At 39.4% G+C, this 16,540-nt stretch overlaps 1 long non-coding RNA gene across 2 annotated transcripts in view; it reads left to right on the forward strand.

The window, feature by feature from the left end:
- LOC133265842 (uncharacterized) overlaps positions 1 to 16,072 on the forward strand; it is a 113,944-nt gene extending 97,872 nt beyond the window's left edge. The window contains exons 9-11 of one of the 2 annotated variants that reach the window (XR_009742146.1): positions 13,311 to 13,523; positions 14,940 to 15,355; positions 15,456 to 16,072. This is a non-coding gene — a long non-coding RNA (uncharacterized LOC133265842). Of the gene's footprint in view, positions 1 to 13,310; positions 13,524 to 14,939 lie in introns of both variants that reach the window. The other variant, XR_009742143.1, reaches the window with a different exon arrangement.
- The last annotated feature ends 468 nt before the right edge of the window (positions 16,073 to 16,540 follow it).

The raw sequence follows: 16,540 nt of genomic DNA on the forward strand, positions 1-16,540 counted from the left end.
ATAGTACTTCTGTATATCAGGCATTACCGTGATGAGTTTTAGGATAAATAACTAGTTATCTGTGTAAGACAACAGGTCAATATTTCTGGACAACTGGATTTGGAACACAGCACTGCCTGGCTCCCAAACTTGTGCTCAGACAGATCAGAAGGTTAATATTTTATCTCTTAGCCCACGTCATGACTTTCAAAACCAAATATTTCTTCCCTCTGTCACAATACAGATTGATTAGCTACTCATTCTTCAGTATTTAACCTACTGCCATGTGTGCCGCCCTCAGTGGAAGGAAGTCCATAACCTTTCCAGGAAATGCATATGGATTATCCTTATTTTTGTTTGATATTTAAATCATTAGGCGCAGCTGGGGATTGGGCCAAGTTGTGCTTATGTAGTGATGTGCACACTTGTCATGAAATGAGAATTCCTTTTGCAAAATGCACACAGTAAGAAGAAAGGGTATTTGTGTCTCATCTCATCAAAAGGAAGTTGGGAGGTTCATGGAGAACTCAGCACAGGTAAGCAGACTTCTATGTAAGAGACAAGTAGTGTGTTTACACTGACTTAAACTCAGAAATTCAGACCTAAGTCCAAACTTTTTGAAAGTCTGAGTATTTAGATCTGCAGCCTTAGCTTGAATGAATCCCTAAAAAGGAATTACTGTTGTCATTTATTGCATCACTTCACATACTATGCAGTACAAAATAGATCTTTCCTGAAACATTACTTTTCATTTCATTTATTTTACTTCACAACGAAAGGCAGCACTCCTCTAAACCTTCTTCTGCTGTATCTGAGTGCGTGCCCTCACATGTGGATCTCACATGCAGTGGTATTTCAGATGGCATGTTCAGTATTAGGTGGATAGAATATCGCTGGTGGTATGTTTTATCCCATAGACTCAGTACACTGGAGAGCACTCAGCTGGTTAATATTTCATATGGATTCTTTTTTCTTTCCAACCATCTATGTAAACTTTAAGACAGCCAGTCTGGTTTTAGGAGGTGATTTCCTTGCTGTGGATTAAGGATCCATTTGTGAGTCACTCTTCAGGCCCTTCAGAAGAGTAGATTTCAGACCTGAAAGAATGTACTGTAAACAGAATAATGTGCTTTCAAAATTGGCTCACGTACCAAATTATGTATTTACTTAATACACCTTAATGGCTTTTGAAGAAGCCATTAGGCTCTATTGCGTAAATAGTATGTATACCAAAATATGTATTTAACCTAGATAGGGCAGTTTTCCATTGTTGGTTTTTCTTCCTTCTTTACAAAGTTTTATCTTCATGGCCTTTTTAAAGTCTATTATTCTTGAAGAATTTATCCTTCAGGAGATTGTTTTGGACAGTGGCAGCTGAGAGGACAGGGAGGTGAGGGGGTTCCTGAGTTTAAATGGGTAGAAAGGAGGAAAAGCTGTCAGGGCAGCTAACAGGACTTTTCAGACCTTGGAGTGGGGAAAGGAGAAATTCAAATGTTATTAAGCAAAACAATTCTCTTAAAAAGTGGAATCCTACAGGGATCTGTGTCCTGATCCTAACTTAGGGAGCAGGATTGGGTTTCTGCATAAGTTTCATGTTTTCACATCGGGCTGACTGTGAGGAGACCTACATCTCCATGAAAGAGGTATGTAGAAGAGAAAGAGCCCCTTCTCTGCTCCCACTACCAAGGTGCAGGACCTGACGATGGAGGACCCGCAGAGGGCTCCTTATGTCCTTAACTCCACTTTCAGCCAGGGTACAGTCTGCTACTGCAAGCCTGGTAATTCAAAGGGGCCTTAAATTGTGCTGGGATTTCAGGCAAAGAACTTAAGCTTTCTATTTGGTTCTCCATTCATATATAAACATGGAGAACTGAGATAATGATCCTTGACAGTGGCTTTCTAAGGATCACTTGATTGGAATGGAATTCATTGTAGGAATATTAAATGTAAGAGGGCTGCTAAACCAGTTGGGACTGGTGGGAAATAAGTGGGAAAATAAGTACAAACAAGCTAAACCCGCTGTGTTTCACTGTTTAAGTGCTACCTCCTGTAACTGGCACAGCAAGCAAACCATATATCTGCTAATGTTGCAGGTGCACTCGCAGCGAGTTCATAATGGAAAAAATATCAGTAAATAACTGCTCAGTTACAGCAAATGCCAAAAATTACAGCCCATGTTATTTGCAGGTGATTCCACCAATCCTAGCCATGTTCATCAGTTTGGAAATAATAACAAACCCATATCAAAACTCCAGAAAAAGATGTTATCTTGCTCAGAAAATGCAATGAGAACTAGCAGCTAAGTGCTAAAAATAGAAGTGTTGTATGAAGTCTTGTAACTTTGGCATATAGTCATGAAGTGCAGGGTGAGAGGAGTGGAAGGCATTCCTGTCACTGGGCAAGAAAGGAACGAATGATGGATACATAGGGGTAACCAGTATAAGGGGAGAAGGAAAGTTTCCTAAGTTTTAATGGAACTTACTATGGACTTATGTGGTTTTGTGCTCTCTGGAAAGTTCCTGTCTGTATTGATCGGTCTGTTAAACACCTCTGCAAACAGTTTGTGCAGACTCTTCACATTGGTTCATCTGGGTCAACTAGCAGGATGGAAGGGGGCAAGAAGACTTATTGCACTTCTTAAGAAACTGGTTAATTACAAGTACAATCAACATTATGAAAATGAATTCAGTGCTAGGAATCTCTGGCATGAATTGCCCTTCTGCAAAAATCTCTTTTAACAATTCTCTTGCCTATGTAAGGTATCTCCACTTAAAGCAGGTTTTGGATATACTTGAAATTGCCCTAACAATTTCTAAAAGAAACCAAATTAATTCCAAATTTATATTAGGAAGGATAATAAAATAATAATAATAATAATAATAAAGAACCAGACTATTGCCAGTAGGTCCACTAATGATGCAGTTTTTCATCATTAACTTGAATAGGTATATGAACAGAGAAGTATACAAGAAATGATTTTGTGCAAATGTATTCAAACAATGTTATCAACTGCAGACCAAAAATGCAATTGGAGCTGTATTGTTCTTTTTCATTGACTTTTTGTTGACCACAGGAAAAACTGGTTTTAAAGTAACACACAGTAACAATCTAAAGCAGTGAAAAACTTGTAGAGCCAGTTTGAGTTATAAGGGTGTGCTAACTTGTGACCCAGACATGATGGTGGTTTTAAAATAGAATTGAAACAAAGAAGTTCTGTTGTGCTTCTTCCGTATTGCCTCTAGGAAATCAGACTGTCTCCTCCACTCTTGTCCCACAGACCTGTGTCCCATCTCTCTCCTCATCTACTCTGCCATGCTTTTTCCTCTTGGAATCTTGATCTTTGCACTTCGTTGTTTCCCTCAGTAGTGACCATCCTATCCCATATCTAAGGCTGGGCTTTTTCTTCACATTTCATTTATTCTTACCCTGTTCAATAAAACTGCTAAAACTATTTTTTCCTGTTCAGTGATTGACCTCAATAAATAATATGGGGTTTTGTGCCAAATTATTTTTTTTTTTTTGGTGAAAGGATGAAAACCTACCTTAGAGAAGACTAATTTTATATATTTCAAATGTTTTCTGATTTATATGGTTATCATCCTGATAGAGTTTTAGGTATATTTCTGGATGACATAAGGTTTCCAAGTAAAAGTTCTCTTTGAAAATCAAAGTATTTGCTGAAGTTGTTTGCAAAGGTTGACCAGAACTACTAAAGATATGGCTATGTTCCTTTTGTCCCCTTTGAAATTTTATCTTTATTTTCAGTGTTTAGGGAAGGAAGAGTCAAACGTCAAACTGAACTGTTCAGTGTTTTATATTAGACACCATCTATAGGATAGAACTCTTGCACTTCATAAAGCTTCTATCACAATAAAACACTTATCTTTATTAGTCTGTAGCTGCTCCCTTAAAACCAGGCAGTTTGCATCCTTTTTTTTCTTTCAGGTATTGGGAAATTATTCATTCCTGGTGTTCCATCAGGCATGTCAAAGACAAATATTTCTGTGTGCATCTGTAGCTGGGCCACCCATCCCGACTATGTAGCTCAGCTTCTCATGCCAAAAGTCTCCTGTGTTAAATTTCATGCTGCATTTTCCCTGCGTTACTTACAGGTGCTATTTTTCTTGCTCTTATTAAAAAGCTAAAGCTGGGTTGTACTCCTAATTTTACTCCAGGACCTGTTGACCACTCTAAGATGAGTCCATCAGAGAAGCGTAGCTTTGTCTTCACTGATGGGTTGTGGCTTCAATTGTAAGAAATTTGCCAACAGAGCTTCTAGTGGATTGCTGATGTATAACCTGACATATATTTGTGTGCTTACAGGTTTCGCAGTAAGGTTTAGAGGCATGATCGGTGACCTGCTTTCATACATGTTCAAAGAAATTAAATGGCTTCCAATCATACACATGTGGGTAAGCACAGTTTAAGAGGAAACTTATTGTTCGGAATTATTGCTCCTCAAAACTTCATAAAGATGTGGTGAAATGCTTAGGCTGTATAACTTTAATCGAAAGTATTTATCCAGCTCTGGTTTCAACAGATGTCTGAACAACAGGGGGAAAAAATAACCCACCCTGTAACAAAACATCAGTCTGCTTCCAGACTTCCCATGCTAAAGTGTTCACAGTGGTCAGTGGTAACGTGTATGAATTTTTCTCTCATGCTTTTGTAAAAACTTATCTTCTCAAAAGACTTCTTTTTTAGTCTTTATCTTCTTAAAAAGACGTCTCTTTGCTTTAGACAGTTTGCTGTTACCCTCTCTATTGCCTGATTTTCTGGTTGAAGATAGTTACATTTTTTGCGCTGAGGACACTTGTGTTTTCAACCCCATGGGAAAAAAAAATACAGTGAAACATTTGGGTCCATCTGGTTAGATGTGGGAATGTTATGATCATCTGGACATCAAAATGGTAACTGCTATCAATCAGTTTGGCAGATGGTAGATTTGTCTCTGCTCTGGCTCTTTCTGGATGGTCCAGAGCTTTTTGTTTGCCTAATTATATGCTTGCTCATCCCCCAGCAATGTCTTTCTGTCCCTACTCTTCATCACCGCCGGTGGGGATTTTCCTCCACAATGACAGCAACCCTTCCACTGCTCTCACTGCTTGCCATGCTCTTCTCAAATAGTATCTATCTATAGGGGATGCACAAATCCTGTTGTTTTACATCATATTGTCATTGCAGCCACAGGCATGTGTCTGCACATGTCCCCTAGCAAGGGAGAGAAATGTGTTTCCTCGTGTCTGTGCTTGCAGCATGTGCAATCCGCTCTCCGAGCCCAGCCTCTCCCAACCACATGCATCCTGCCTGCTGGGGCTGTGCCTGCTGCAAGACTCAAACCAAAGCTGCCTCCGGCTCGGTAATTGGTGTGGAAAGGAAATGGAATCGTGCAAACAAGAGGTGAGATGCTGGGTGCGCTTAAGAGGAGGGAGAGTGAGAGGTGCAGGGTGGCAAGCTTGTCTCTGTCTCCACATTGATGCTGCTTCTAAGCATCAATGTTTAAAAGGACCTGCTTTTAAGAAGGTTTTTGTGAAAATACCCCCTTAGAAAAGGGACTAGGCTCCTTGTGGTCACTGGTGTTGAAACACTACATATTATGTCTATAACAAAAAGTATTGCCTTAGGCTCCATTTCATAGTCAAACCTTATTTAATAGGGCATGTAGAGCATCCCATGGCAAGATGAAGGGAGATGCCAAAATGCAGCTGCAGTCAGTGTATCACAGCCACGACTGCTGGGCAATGGCTGGAAACCTTCTTGGTAGTACTCTGTGTCATTGTCATTTGATGCAATACGCTTCCATAGCTGGCTCATAAGCACATGCTGAAATTCCTGAGCATGTGCGTAAAGTTAAGTACTTAAATGCTTTGCTGAATAGGAATTGACTGAACATGTGCTTAAGTATCCTGCTGAATTACGACATTAATCATTTTTACAGCTGACAAAATCACTGCCCCAGAAAAATATTCTCCAATTAGAATGAGTGGGATTATTTCTTTCATTTGTGTGAAATAAGTGTGCTCCCAGTGGTACTGAACGTGTTCTGTTTTCTGTGATATTAGAAATCATTTTCCATAAGATTTCATATTGCTCCAGAGAAAACTTGAAAGATTTTGGAGTAGATCTGGTCCCTGGATTTGGGTTTATATTAAGAAAACATTGTAAGAAAAGACATAATGGGCCAAAAATATGCACTTGTTTTTTTCCATTGACTTCACCTACGGGCAGAACTTGGCCAGTGTGTATGCTCATTAATCCTCTCTTGTGGAAGCTACTTCTTTCCATATCTGATTTTAATTTGTTTGTAGACACTGAATGTAGTTTTTCATATGGTGTAGTGATCCTTTTTCTTTCTTATTTCCTTCAGTCTTTTCATATTAGAGCTCAAAACCAGAAAAAAAACCCTACCCCAAACCAACAAACCAACCCCTTTTGTACAAGCAGCCAGTTAAATAGATAATGGTAATTTTTCTTCTCTGTTAATGATGATAATATTGATATTTATCAATAACAAATAGCATGCAAGCGCCTGGATGAATAGAGTATTTTGCACAGTGGGGTTTTCTATTTATATATGAAACACTATGCGGTGAAGGCTGCTAGCAGGCAGGTGAGGGAAGCTGAGCAGAGAATTGCCTCACAGCAGAGCGCCTGGTAACAGCAGAGGGGAAATTTAGTCCAACCCAAGAGCAGAAATACTCCCCGCAGTAAAACTGCTGCAGAATCTGTAATCTCGATATCCAGCCCAACACAGACCGTGAATCTCAGGGCTCAGCTAAGTGAGCTCTCACTGGAAGCAGTGTGGGGCTCACTGTAGATAATTTGGAAGTGGGAAGGTCCAAGGAATGCCTGCTGGTCATCAGAGCTAAGCCTAGGCAGCCTGGATGTTTCCAACACACTGTTTTAGGCTGCTATGCAATCGCTTTGGTGTTCAGTGTGTTTTGTTTTATTAAGGCTGCAAAAGGGACTTTGAAAGGCGTTATCTTCAGGAGATAAATTCACACCTGCTTTGCTTCCTATATTATGTTTACATTTGGAACCTGTGTGCCTGAATATTACCTGTTGGTAAAGCTGTCTCTGTAATTATTGATTTTGAGGCTTATGATTGTTCGCCAGACAAGGGGAAGGGAGAGAGGGAAGGGTGATCACAGAACAAGCAGCTATTCCAAGACCTTGAGAGGTGATTTACACAGAAGCATATGGCCCAAATACTCTGCCAGAGCAAAGTACCGTTCCTACAGTGATGTCCTCTGAACTTGGTTACTCAGACCAATTTAGGATACGACCTTTGAGTTTCATTGCAGCAACTTATAGCATAGCTAGAAACATGTATAAGGTGCGTCATACTCACTTTGAGAGGTCCTGGGTGGAACAGGGACTTGGTTGTGGACTGACCATCTGAATGTATCTGGGTGGTAAATCTAGGCATGAGGGTGGCTGAAGAGAGCTTAGGTGCTTGCTTTTGGCATTGCCCATGGATCTGACTTGGAGCATGGCCCTAAAACAACTCTGAATATGGGCAAGTTCAGGAGTGTCCCTCCCTAGATGCCACATATATCCAGCTCCCCTGCTCTAATCGCAGGATCAGAGTTTGGTATGCTTATAGTCACTACCAGATCCAAAGGAGGCAATATTACCTTTTTAAACAAAACAATAAAGCAATAAACAAACAATAAAACCAGCACTCCAGATGTCTTTCCTATGTTAGATGACATAAACCTAAAGAACAGCCACAAGCATACACATTTTCCTATTTAGTATCAGCTACAAAATGTTTGTACATGAGAGTCCACACGAGAAAAATCCCAACTCTGAATCATGAATGGTCATTTGTATATTTTGTTTTCTTAGACCTAAATGTATTTCCTAAATCACACAGAAAAAGTTTCTAGTTTGTATTAGTTTTCACTTGAATTTTCAGCAGCAACACCAACATGTACATTCCCCTCCCTATTTGTGTCTCTCTTGACATGTTTCATGTTACAGTGGCCGTGTGAGAGACTTTGAGAGGTGTTATCTTTGATACAGGAATTTATGGCCATTTTCCTATCTACTGTATGTTTACATTTCAAGTCTGTGTTGAACATTTGTTATACTCACTTGTTGTGTCTTGTCTTAAATTAGATCATAAACATTTTGAGGCAGGGACCGTGTCTTCCTATATTCTGCTTGTCTATTTGGGCCCTACTGTTAAGGATGTGGAACTGACTGGGGGTTACTGTAATAATAAAAATAATACTGTCAGAAATTCTTTTGTTCTGATAAAGAAATGTGCAACTGCTGTTATCAGAACATATCAGAGAGTAGGGTGCTTAAAAGAGATTGTAGAGTTGTAATCATCTTTGCAAATGCTTTGAACCTTAGTGTTAAAAGGGAAGAAAGAAGAGTTATATTTTGATTTATAGAGAGTCTTGGCAAAACCATTCCCATAGTTGCCAAATTCCAAATATTACCCATAGACGTGCATGTGCATCTAACAAAGGTTTTTGAACAATTACCCCTAATTGCCCTCTTTTAATATTCTGGTGAACAGAAAAATCTTCATTATAGGAACACACGGCTTGTAAATGAAAAAGATGAAAGCTCATGAAAGGATGGAGGCAGACCATACGTCATCCCACACCTATGCACAACGGGATGCATTAAGGAAGCATTTATGGAGAGGCATTCCATCAAGTCAAGGTGTCAGTGGACATATGGTCTCTTTCACCATTAACTCAGTGAATTTCCATACCTTTCCACTGGTCCGTATTAATCTCACTTTGTGAGGGTCAGCTTTGTTTGATATCATTCAGGCTTTGCTCTGAAAATGTTTGATATGCATATGCAAAATTCATGGATGCAGGTAAGTAAAAATCACCTCTTTGAGCTTCCTTTTTGCAGAAGAGAAACTTAAAAAAAGATGGGTCAAACAGAAATGTATCAGACAGAAATCAAGAAATATAGGTATGAATACTTAGGTTTATCAATATAGATAGATACCTGCTTGACCCTATTTTTTGAATGGCAAAAATGTGCATGTCTTTGAAATACAGTGTAGAATATTGGTACCAGTTTGTTTGGCATGTGAAGATGTACCTATCCATCGTATTCATTAGTTGTGATCCCAAAAATGTCACTGGGGTGCTGGTAATTGCTAATAAAATGCATGTGTAGAGGTGCTTGTAATGAGTATTAAGGCAGGAGACAGTACAGCCAAGGAGGTAAAGGGTGACAAAATTAAATCTCAGTTTTAGCTCTTCTAAAACCAGCTTCCATCTTTTATGTGCTCAGTTGGCTTTTGGGGCCTGTTGGAGAGGATGAAGAGGAGGGTGAGTCTTCCTCATTTCCTGGGACCTTTTTTCACTCTTCTGTGGATATCTGTCTAAGTTTAGGTAGAGCAGTGTGTGGTTATCCTATACTCAAAGCTAAACTAATTTCCCTTGCTGTGGTACTATTGTCATCTCAGAAGATACCACACAGACACCTTCAACATCAAAGAGATGCTGAAAAATAGTTCAGACTAGCTAGAAGTTATTATTATTTATTAGGATAGACTCTTTATTTTTTGCATCTGTTCACCTAAGCACTGATTGTAGCCCTGAATCTCTGCAACTTCCATCAGGGAAAACTTGAATGTAATGACACTGTGTTTTTCTTACAAATAATTAAAATAATACTAAAAATTCCAAGAAGCCCTAATGCTGGGAGGGGAACGACAGGGTGAGTGGAGAGAGAGGGAAAGAATTTGTAGAAATGCTGTGTGGGAATAAGAAAGCTTTTAAGACAATCACTGTAATAATACCATCATAATAATGTCTTTATCTTGAGGGAAAAAAGAAAAAGAAAAATCATCAACCAAGCAACCACCACTGAACCTGGGACTAAAACAATCTCCCTGAATTTTTATTTGTCATAAAGCACTACTGTTTTTTTACTTTTTTTTTTTTTCCGAGGAAGAAAAGAAAATAACAAAATATATGTCTTGGTTCTATCATGACATCTTGTTTTTTACATTACCTTCTTTCTGTCCTAGACACTTCACCCAGGCTCTCTGAAAAGTCTCACTCCTCAATCAGAGTGCTTTACACACTTGGATTGAACAAAATATTGCTGTGTTTAGTAGTTCAGATTCAGGGGTCCTTTCATGAATGTTTAGAAGCATTAATATAGTAGAGTGGGAAAACTCCCTGCATACACCTAGTCTATTACATTTTCCTGGCAGAGAAAATGTTGGCATGTCACACTGCTGTATACTTCCTAGCCATCCAGTATAGTCTGCGTATGTAGTACATACACGTGTGTTTAATATATGCTTGCACAAAGAATATTGTTATTTCCTGTGCATTTTATCTGATCCTTATCAGGAAGAAAAAAACCTAGTGGACTGAAATTTGGAATGAAAAGTCAAATGAGTGTAGATCCGTTACTTGGATCCTAATGACACATTGTCTGTTGTTTTAGAATATATGCATTCAGAAGATCAAGCTATTAGAGAAAAATTCTTCATCCTGAAAAAAACAGGCTTATCACTGAATCAGGAAGTGCCAGTAATGTCTCCTCTGGGATGCTTGTTTTTAAATTGCCTTTTGGGAGGCTTTTATGACTGCATCCACATCAGTGCTGTGATTCAGAGCAGTGATGCAGCTTTGAAGCAAATCCCCCAGACTGTCCCACTTACTGTGCAGTGGTTCAGTTTGCAGAGTGGTTTTGCAGTACATAAGCTGTTTGGATAAAACTAAACTGGAAGCTTTGATCCAGGCATGTGCCAAATGTTCTCCAACTCCTATTACAGGAATAAGAGGCCAAACCAATGACTAGACCTCCAGAAAGCTTGGAATCACACTCTGAGATATTTCAGTTCAGGGATTCAGGCTAAATCAAGTTTAAAACAATCTCTACCTCCCCTGTAGTGCATATAAAGAAGCCTTAGCATCAACTACTCCAACCTATTGATCTGCTCCTGTGGCTGCAGCTGCCTTGAGAAAGTAGATGTAGCCTATGACATCTTGAAAGTATTCCAGACTTTACAAATGTTGTCTGTGTTGTGTTAGTTGTTTTTCACTTCTCTGTTGCTTGGATCTGGTGCAAATATTCTTAAATGAATTTTAAACGATCTGAGCTTGTGCCCATAATTTTTTTTTTTGGTTTTGTTGCAAAATTTAGGATCAACTTAGCTTTTTTCCCCCAAAAAGATCATACTGCCTTGTAAAGCTGTTGGGCAATTCTTGAATTACGTTTTTCAGCTTCATTGAAGCTGTTCTTTATGGTGATACTTAAGAAGACAATATAATTCCTGCTCTCTAAAAAGGTGAAAGGAGATTGCAAGAAAGAAGTTTTTCACAACACTTTTGTCTTTAGGTCTTCAAAACTCTGATATTGCCTTACAGTTGAAAACAATCAGCTCCCAAGACAACATCATGCCAGTGGGCACCAAAACTTATGATCAAGTGAAGGCAAGTTGTGATATTCCTATCTTCTGGTAGAACATGTTTGCTTTTACAGATTATTTAAATTGTGATTTTTAACTTAGATATTCATCTCTTTTGTATGTTTTTCCTTACGTGCTTGGCCTCATTAACCCGTCCGGTTGACCTGCATCATTCTCGTGTTGACAAAGATAGGTGTTATGAACCTTAGAATGTCATAAACACCTTGAAAATGTGACCCTACTTGCGTGCAGTGGGGAAGGTTTGACAGCATTACACCAGTCATCTGATAAGCTCGGGTCAAAAGTCTTCCAGTTGCTTGCCTTTTGTTTGGGTGTCAAGGAGGCAAAAGCTTTTCATGTTTTTAATAAGCAAATTAATGAAATACTTACAGTACATTGCATATATTAACTCTTAGGTAGCTAGTTTCCTTCTGGGCCCATCTCTCCAAAGGTCAGAGGCCATAAATGCAGTTTCAGTTTTGCAGGAAACAAAGAGGACAGTATATTTCAGTAATCCTTTCCTGCATGTAGTTAAGATTCCCTTTCTTTCTCCACTTTGGCTTACTTTCTAGAGGCATAGTAACACTTGCCAGCTAAGCCAGATGTAGCATTTCAACCAAAAAAAATGCACCGGATGCACGTTCCAAGTTTGCCAATGGCTATGCATGAGGCTGGAATGTCAGAGCAGGAGCAGCGGATTAGGAAGATAGTGTTCATGTTACTCAAAGCAAAAGGAGCCCAGAAAACGTCTCTGCTATTTTACTGTTTCAGTCACTTTTTCTTCATAGATATAACATGTTTGTTTGGTAACAGTTTCATGTTCCTCACAATCACTCATTATAGTGTTGCTTACATTTTCAAGATATTAACAAAATAGTCCTCATATGTACGCTCTCTGGTAGTTTAGAAAGTCTGATTATTATTTTTTCCTCAATACAGAGAAAATAAAAAGACATTTGCTTACCTAAGGTGCCATTAAGACCATGACAAGCTATCTTTATAATGTCCCTGGTTTTCCTTTCTTCTACAGAAAAATATATGGTTTCTTAATTTTTCTGAGCTAAAACTGATTTCATGTCAAATAGCTATTAATCATGCACCTTTGGCTGGGAATGATCATCTACCTGTTACTTTCCTGTGGGGTCAGATGACCCGGTATAACTTTGTGATGGAAAAAAGCTAAGCTCCACCTTATTTGCCACAACTCGGTGGTGGCTTTTCTAGCTTGCATTTTATACTGATTTAAACCATTATTGTGTTGTCTCCTATCTAACACTTCCTATTTTTCACCCTCAGACACAAAAGCATGCTGCACAAATGGGTGAGCACTTTCAGGCTCCCTTTGCAGGTAGGGGAACCAAGGACAAGAAATTAACTGAAAACCAGGGAAATATGGCTCCTGCTGGGAGCTTTAGCAGAGGGACTTTCATTGACTTCCAGACTAGACATAGAAACCTGAACTTCTGTCTCCTAAGGCAGTTGAGAGTCCTCATGTTAGCAGAACATCAGTAGATGTTACATTTACTAGACACTATCTCAGTCAGGTTATGCTTGCTGTCATTTGAAGTGTATGTTTTTGCTTGTCTGGAAATGCTTCTTAGATGGTCTCTGGTGCTTTAATGCTACAGTCAAATCATTGCATGCTATAAATGTAGTTCAAGATGTGTTTTACTGAAATTCATTGGATGCCGTGAATTTCTGTGAGGTAGGTTGCTGGAAGTAATCAAAGCTACTGAAACAAATTGACTTTTTAGACCTGTGGTCAGGGTAGAAAATCAGCTCTTCTCTTAAGTACACTACTGACAAGAAGAAAAGGGCTAAGTCAATAGAATATTCAAGAAGGAGAAAGATACCCTTTCTTGCATGTAACTGAAAGCCTGTAAGAATCTTTAAGAGATGTTCATCCTCTCATTTCATACAGGTTTCACTCTTAACATCCAAATCAGCAGCTACAGACTGTTTCTATTGCCAACTAAAGTAACTAGTGCCTGGAATGTTAAAAATACAGCAAAACCCCATAAAATGAGACAAGAAGCGGTAAAACACTGGCTAGAATAAGCTCTTCCTGCAGTGGGCTGTCCAGTCCAGGCTAAACTGGAGCCTACATTTTGGGAAGTATCTACCTTTAACCCAGGTCAGGCCAAAGCACTTCATTCTCTAAGGTTCCATCTAAAGATCCATGCACAAATATTCCACAATTTACTAGTGGAAAGACATCTAAGTTACATAAAAGACATAAGAAGTACAACCATGAGATGATTTTATCCCCTTTGCACTGGTTGGACTGCTTTCCAAAATGCAGGGAAAACTGCCTTATTAACAAAAGCTATTAAAGTAATCTAAACATCGCATTAAGCTTTGCTTGCGCAGCAGTAGACACAATAAGAAAGACATATTACAGTCATTTAGATGCAAGATAATTTACTATTTTTAAGATCTTATAGCATCCTTGCTCCAAATTCTTTTCTTTTACTCTTTGCTGTTTCTGAATATTTTGTCCCCTCCCCAGCTCTGGTTGCTGAAAAGCATAACCACTTTTTAGCTGGAAAACCTGACTCAGAGTACATGCCAGTTCTCTGCTATCAAACTGGGTGGTCATGTCAGAAAGGATCTTACAAGGGTTTATCCTAAGCCTGGTGTGTTCAATATTCCCTAACCTCTAGGACTGTGCAACAGAGCATGCCCTTATCAAGCTTGCGGATGGCACCGAGCTGCCAGGGTGTGAGCACTTTTGGAATAGGATTAGAATTCAAAATGATTCTATTAAAGAGGAGAAGTGACCTGCAATTCAATAAAGACAACTTGAAAGTACTACAATAAAAAGGGGGAAAGCCAGAAGATACTACTGGTGTTCTGCAGAAGAGAAGTGAGGGGTTAGAGCTGGACCACTGACTGAACATAAGTCAACAGTATGATGCTATTCCATCCCAAGATGAAATGGGAGCATGGCATGTATTTCCACTCCTCTGGTGAGAGTTTGGCTGCAGTTTTGAGTCCAACATTAGGCACCGCACTTCAAGACACAGACAAATCGGAGAGAGTCCAGAGGACAGCAACCAAAAGGATGAGAGGTTTAGAAAAAGTGACCTATGAGGAAAGGTTGAAAGAACTTGGTTTGTTTAGTCTAGAAAAGAGAAGACTGAGGAGGTACATGATAACAGACTTCAAATATTTAAATGGTTGTTATAAAGAGGAAGAGGATCAATTATTCATGTCCACTAAGAATTGGACAAGAAATTAGGGATGGCTTTAATTTGCAAGAGGAGGATTCCAGTTAGAAAGCTTTCTGGCTGTGCTGGAGCACATTAGCAGTTTCCACAGCCTCCCTGGGTATTAAAGGTTTATAAGCATGGGTTGAACAAACTTTGTGAGGATGGTTTAGATCTGCTTCTGCCTCAAAGCAGTGGTTAGGACAAACAACTCCTTAAAGCCCTTCCTGGCCTTATTCCTATGGTGTGTAATATAGATTTGCATTGTACACTTAATATTTGGTTATACAAGTGCTAAATTATGATCTGAAAGCATATTCATTCCTTTCTTACATTTCCAGGTATGTGATGTAGTGATAGTGAGGAAATATCTGGACTCTTCTATTTGCTAAGAGAGAATTGCACAAGAGTCTTAAAAACCATTTCTCTAAATGCAACATTGGAAAACCAGAACTCATGCCTGACCTCATTCGACAGCTGCTATGGCCCTTATAAAGGGATTAACAACCTGGACATAAAACAAAGGTTATTGCCAGTCATTATGGTGTGATACTGCTCAACACAATTAGGACACATCGCAAGTCTACATGGAGCTATGCCTGAGTGGAGGAATACAGAGAAAAATGGTGATTTACCAATCTCTGTGAAGAAGCCCTGATGCTGTGTTTAAGGGGAAGCTACAGAAGGAGAGAAACTGGAGGCCACTAATGTTGCAGTGTGAAACCATGGCAGAAAACATCCACCTGACACCAAAAATGTCCATCACTTTTCCCCCCAAAAAAACCCCAACCCAGAATGTATGCTTCCTTTTTTTGGTACTATGTACACTATCTATCTGTCCTCATGGGATCCTTTAGGTCTGCAAAATGTGTCTGCATGATGCAGGGATGATCAATAAGGAAAGCTGAGTCCTGACCCTGGCAGGGTTTCTGACTCTGAACATCTCAGACGACGCCTCCCAGCCCAGACGAGATCTGCTTCTGTGCTGAGTAAGGAGGAGCTTTGGTAGCTTGAGCCTCCTCATCAGGATTTAGCAACTTTTACTCTTCAGAGACACATGCAAAGAGACAAAACGATGATTATACTGCACGATAAGTATAAAGAAATGAAACCATTGTAATATTACTGGTTATTTTTCATAGTAATTTAGAGGCGAGCCCATGTGTTTCAATGATGAAAGAATGGGTTAACTTATAATATGCTAAGTTCTTTTCATTAGTTGATTAATTTTTCACTTAAATTCTAAAAAAGTCATTATTTCATGTTTAAGCTTTCACTTCCACCTCCTTTTGTAGTGCTTTTCTTAATTACCTGCAGTAATTTGCATCAGCAAGAAACTAAGAATGCTTTGCATGTCTTTAGTGTCTTCCCTCCTCTTTAGCTATTGATGTAGCTGCACAGAGAGAGCTCAGCACTGTAGCATCTGGCATTTTGAATCACTATTATAAACATTAATTAAATAAACCTCTCGATACTTCTGACAGGTGACGAGAGCTGCTGACTTCTGATGAGAGCTCTGGTGCCCATTTTGCAGGTAGAGCAACTAAAGGTGCATTTGAACTGTGAGATTTGTGGCTATTTCCCAGCTTTCAGGGACCAGGTGCATGCCTTGGCCACATCCCAAACCTGTGCTGGGGCAAAAGCTCTCCCCATGGATCTTGGTTTCCTTAGGAAGGAGACCTGAGTGCTCAGACGGGGAGGGCTGGCTAGCACAGCAAGGTGTTGAGTCAGGCCTGTGGGTTGCACTGCAACGTGTTATCCGAACAGTCTAGACATAACCGAGGCAAGTTAATGGATGTGAAAGAGACTTATGGTGGTTCTGCATTAAAGGTGGGAGCAGATGAAAAAAGATCTTGGCTTCCTTGTCACACACTTCCTTCCATTATTTAACTATTGGGATGACCACACTGGTTTTGCACATTTAACAAGTCCAACGTAAACA

The sequence above is a fragment of the Pezoporus flaviventris genome, unplaced genomic scaffold, assembly GCF_033815535.1.
Source record: "Pezoporus flaviventris isolate CSIRO_AGI_PZ_B2104156 unplaced genomic scaffold, CSIRO_AGI_Pfla_v1 ptg000006l, whole genome shotgun sequence".
Lineage (NCBI taxonomy): Eukaryota > Metazoa > Chordata > Aves > Psittaciformes > Psittacidae > Pezoporus > Pezoporus flaviventris.